Consider the following 6000-nt stretch of genomic DNA (forward strand, 5'->3'; position numbering starts at 1 on the left):
ATCAAGAGTAATGGAGTGGGTTACAGGTTAGAATCTAATCAACAGGATTAGGGAGGCTTTATATTTAGAACAGTTATTACGTAGGTGTAAGCTACAGACTGGAATCTAATCAAAATATTTGGATGTTTATGTGTGGAATAACAGATAGTCTGGTGAGTGTTAGAGGTTCATTTCTGATTGAGGTATTGGGGGTGGGTGTTATGGTTTTTGTATAGAGAGCCTGTACAGAGAAGCAGCGGAGAGTAGTGGACTCAGCCCAATACATCACGGGCACATCCCTCCCCACCATTGGGAGTATCTACAGGAGGCGCTGCCTCAAGAAGGCAACATCCATCATCGAAGATCCCCACCATCCGGGCCACGCCATCTTCTCACAGCTCCCATCGGGCAGGAAGTACAGAAGCCTGAAGTCCCCACACCACCAGGTTCAGGAACAGCTACTTCCCTTCAACCATTTGGTTCTTGAACCAACCGGCACAACCCTCATCACTACCTCAGTACAGCAACACTATGACCACTTTGCACTACAATGGACTTTGTTTTTGTTCAGATTGGTTTCTTTCTTGTGTATAATTTATGTTTTTCTTGTGAATGCTGCTTATCTGATGCTCTGTGCCTGTGATCCCACTGCAAGCAAGTATTTCATTGCACCTGTGCACACATGGACTTGTGCATATGACAGTAAACTCGACTTTGACTTTGACTGAGGGTTTATATATAGCATAACAGAAACCCATGAATATGTTACAGTAATCTAGGGGTTCCGGGATTTATATATCAAATAACAAATCCCTAGAAGGGAGTCACACGCTGGAATCTAATTGAATCTAAGAATAACTGGTAGCAGGGAGTAAGTTACAGGCTGGAACCTAGTTGTTAAATTCAGGGGTTTTATATAGAACGTAGAACAGTACAGCACAGGAACAGGCCCTTCAGCCCACAATGTAGCGCTGAACTAATTAAATCAATAATTAAATGCCCAGGGAAACTAATCCCTTCTGCTTATATAATATCCATATCCCTCCATTCTCTGCACATTCATGTGCCTAAGAGCCTCTTAAACACCTCGACCATATCTGCCTCCACCCCCACCCCTAGCAGCACATTCCAAGCACACATCGCCCTCTCGTGTAAAAAAAAACTGCCCCGCACATCTCCTTTGAACTTTCCCCCTCTCACCTTAAATGCATGACCTCTAGTATGAGGCATTTTGACCCTGGGACAAAGATACCAGTCGTGTACTCTGTCTACACATCTCATAATCTTCTATCAGGCACCTCCCCTCAGCCTCCATCGCTCCAGAGAAGAAAACCAAAGTTTGTCCAACCTTATAGCACATGTCTCTCTTCTCCCCTCTCCCATCGGGCAGAGCATACAAAAGCCTGAAAGCACGTACCACCAAGCCCAAGGACAGCTTCTATCCCACTGTTTTAAGACTATTGAATGGTCCCCGAGTACCATAAGATGGACTCTTGACCTCACAATCTACCTCATCATGGCCTTGCACCTTATTGTCTACCTGTACTGAACTTTCTTTGTAACTGTAACACTTCATTCTGCATTCTGTTATTGTTTTCCCTTGTACTACCTCAATGCACTGTGTAATGAATTGATCTGTATGAACGGTATGCAAGACAAGTTTTTCACTGTACCTCAGTACATGTGACAATAATAAACCAACTCCAATTCCCTCTAATCCAGGCAGCATCCTGGTAAACCTCTTCTGAACTAGAAGAGGTGCAGATATGTAGAATAATAGATACCAGGGAGTGAGTTACAGGCTGGAATCTAATCCAGGGGGTCGGGGGATAATGTAAAGAATATCAGATACCCGGGAGAGAGATACATGCTGTAATATAATCCACAGGTTTGGATATTTATGCAAAGAATATCGGATACCTGGGAGGGAGTCAGAAGTTGAAATCTAATTGAGTGTTTGTTCCTGCTTCTATAAGAATAGTCGAGATCTGGGATTGATTTTTAGGATGAATTATAGCAAGGATGTAAGGGAATTTGTACATAGAATGACAGCTACTCAGGAGTGAATTCCAGCTGGAACCTAATCAAAGGCTGGGGATTGGGAGCAGGATTTTGCCAAGTTCCATGTTTCCAACAAGCAACGTTTCCATTCCTGGGGGGTGAACTTCAGTTGAAACAGAAAAGAAATCAAACGATTTTTTTTCCTTGTCCTCAACACTCCAGGAGGCTCAGAGCCAGTTGGTGAGTGTTTCAGTGTGGGAAATGCACCATTAATTTGCACTCACCAAGATCCCATGACTTGCAACGTGATAATCATTGAATAATCCACTTAAGTTACTTCATTATATCCCTTACCCTATCTTCAGCCCGAGCGCCACCCCTGCCCCTGCACGTTTGACTAGTTTGCTTCACGATTCACTGTCACCTGTCCAGATTAAGAACAGCATTTCCTTTTTGACAATTTTCAACACGGTGGCTGCAATTTGACTGGCTTCACTTTCTTGATCAGAGCCCTCAAAGGGTTAAGCCGAGACACTGATGCGGGTTTAATATATAACAGGAACAAAGTACAAAAAGATCTCTTGTTATTGTTGAAGGGTGACTCTGAGTTCAGAAAATCAGACAATGTTTTATTCTGTTCTCCAGTGAGGACTTTGAGATTGTCTTAGCTTTCCTTTAATTCACCAGAGGATTCCTTTCAACACCGCTCTGCCCTCCCTCCACCACCACCTCACTCCCTCCCCTCCATCCACATCTTTCCTCACGATCAAGCCTTCCCTTGATCCCAAGGTCTCGTTGGCATTGGCGATGTAGGCGGACCTTTGCAGGGAGGGTGAGCTGACCCAGAAAGAAGGCCACGTTGGCAGAAGTCCAACAGTTCGTTAACTTAACATGCCTGGAAACTCAGTGCTGGGAGGTTGCAATACCCACACTGTGTAGCTGAGTTGGGGCCCAGCTCCTGAAATCCACTCCACACTCCCTGAGGGAATGAACACAGAGGCCATGTTCAACATGTGTTGCTACCGTTTTACATTTTACCGAATGCATCCTATCTGGATGTATCATGGCTTGGTACGGCAACTGCTCTGCCCAGGGCCACAAGAAACCACAGAGAGTTGTGGACACAGCCCAGCACATCACGGACATCAGCCACCCCTCCTCGGACTCTTGTCTTTACCTCTCGTTGTCTTGGTGAAGCAGCCAGCATAATCAAAGACCCCACCCACCTGGGTCATTCTCTCTTCTCTCCTCTTCCATCAGGCAGAAGATACAGGAGCCTGAGGGCACGGACCACCAGGCTCGAGGACAGCTTCTACCCCACTGTGATAAGACTATTGAACAGTTCCCTTATACGATGGGATGGACTCTGACCTCATGATCTACCTTGCTGAGAACTTGTATCTTATTGCACTGCACTTTCTCTGTAGCTGTGACACTTTACTCTGTACTGTTATTATTTTTACCTGTACTACATCAATGCACTCTGTACTAACACAATGTAACTGCACTGTGTAGTGCATTGACCTGTACAATTGGTATGCAAGACAAGTTTTTCACTGTACCTCGGTATAAGTGACAATAATAAACCAATACCAATACCATACAGCCCGGAAACAGACCCTTCAACCAAACTGGTCCGAGCTGATCAAGGTGCCTACCTGAGCTGAGATTTGCCTGTGTTTGGCCCCTATCCCTCTAAACCTATCCTAACCATGTACCTGTCTAAATTTAAACACGGTAATTGTACCTCCCTCTACCACTTCCTCTGGCAACTCGTTCCATATACCCACTACCCTCTGCATGGAAAATTTGCCCTTCAGGTCCCTTAAAATCTGTCCCCTCTCACCTTAGACATAGTTTGAGACTCCCCTACCCTAGGAAAAATACTGTGACCATTCAGCTTATCTATCCCTCTCATGATCTTATAAACCTCTACAAGGTCGCCCCTCAGCCTCCTTCGCTCCAAGGAAAACAGTCCCATCCTGTCCAGCCTCTCCTTATAATTCCAGCCCTCCAGTCCCAGTAACATCCTCGTGAACCTTTTCTGTGCCCGCTCCAGCTTAGTGACATCCGTCCCATGTTCCTGACAGAGGTATATAAAATTATGAAGGGAATTATAGTGTCGAGGGTAAAATATTTTGTCATTGTGGGAGTGTCTAAAACAAGAGGCATAAGTTTATAGCATAATGCTTTCCGGCGCCAGTGACCTGGGTTCAACTCCTGCTGGAAGCATGGTGACACTTGCGGGCTGCCCCCAGAACACTCTACGCAAAAGATGCATTTTTCTGTGTGTTTCGATGTACATGTAACCAATAAAGATATCTTAATCTTATCTTAAAATGAGGGGTCAGAGATTTAGAAGGGATCTGAGGGGGATTTTTTGACCCCCAGAGAGGGGTTGGAATCTGGACCACACTGCTTGAGGGGGTGGCGGAGATTTGCACAACATTTAAGAAATATCTAGACGAGTACTGGAATCGCTCAGGCGTAGAAGGGTACGGAACTAATGCAGACAAATGGGATCAGTGCGGGGAGGTACAATTGCCAACACGGGCAATGTCAGCTCAAAAGGCTTGTATCTGTGTTGTAAACTCTACACATTCAGTGTTGCTGGCTGGAGATGAATTTCTGGGTAACGGTTGCTTTCTCTGCTGGGCCAATACAGCAACCTGAAGTAGTCCACAACAAAGAGAAAGATGGCTAAACAATGAACATAGAACAGTACAACACAGGAACAGGTACTTCAGCCCAGCATGTTGTGTTGAACTAATTAAGCTAATTACACTAATCCGTTCTGCCTGCACATGGTCCATATAAGATAAGATGAGATATCTTTATAAGTCACATGTACATCGAAACACACAGTGAAATGCATCTTTGCGTAGAGTGTTCTGGGGGCAGCCCGCAAGTGTCGCCACGCTTCCGGCACCAACATAGCACGCCCACAACTTCCTAACCCGTACGTCTTTGGAATGTGGGAGGAGACCGGAGCACCCGGAGGAAACCCACGCAGACACGGGGAGAACATACAAACTCCTCACAGGCAGCGGCAGGAATTGAATCAGGGTCGCTAGTGCTGTAATAACGTTACGCTCACCGCTACACTACCGTGATAGGGGCTGTAAACTTTGGCTGGTCAGAATTCTAGGAGTTTTACTCTAGGAGTTTTGTAAATCCCAACACTATTCTCCACTCCTATCCTCTTCCCTCTGAGTGACTCCTTGCGAACAGGGAGTCAACCATGGGAACCTCCCTGCCCCTAAGGGCTACACATCTAAAGGGAAGGGTCCGACAAGAGCAGCCAGCTGGATGTAAGATTTCAGGCTGGGTCATCCCTTCCTGCAATCCATCCCGCACCTCTCCCCCAACACCCACCCCCCACCACCTCCCCTATTACTGAGGCAGCTCAGCACGGAAGACCCCCACTGTCCCAGGAACCATAGGCCATGGAAGACCAGTAAGGCTGCCAGCAGATGGTGAGTCAGGAATGAGTTACTAAGAACAAGGAACAATGTTAACAAAGTGAGACTTCTGGAGACACAGGAGACTGCAGACGCTGGAATCTGGAGCAACAAACAATCTGCTGGAGGAACTCAGCGGGACGAGCAGCATCTGCAGGGGGAAATGGACAGTCAATTCTTCTGAACTAGAGGGTGCAGGTTTAAGGCGAGAGGGGAAAGATTTAAAAAGAACTGGAGGGGCAAGTTTTTCACACAGGGGGTATATGGAACGAGCTGCCAGAGGAAGTAGTGGAATTGGGTACTATTACAACGCTTAAAAGACATTCAGACAGGTACACGGATAGGAAAGGTTTATAGGGACATGGGCCAAACGTTGGCAAATGGGCCTAGCTCAGGAAGACACCTTGGTCGGCATGGATGAATTGTACTGAGTTGTACCTGCTTCCATACTGTGTGACTTTATGACTTGGGTTTAAAGTAATTGTCAGTATTGTGAGCAGTTTTGGGCCCCATATCTAAGGAAGGATGTGCTGGTGTTAGAGAGGGTCCAGAGGAGGTT

The sequence above is a fragment of the Pristis pectinata genome, chromosome 1 (genome assembly GCF_009764475.1).
Source record: "Pristis pectinata isolate sPriPec2 chromosome 1, sPriPec2.1.pri, whole genome shotgun sequence".
Classification (NCBI taxonomy): Eukaryota; Metazoa; Chordata; class Chondrichthyes; order Rhinopristiformes; family Pristidae; genus Pristis; species Pristis pectinata.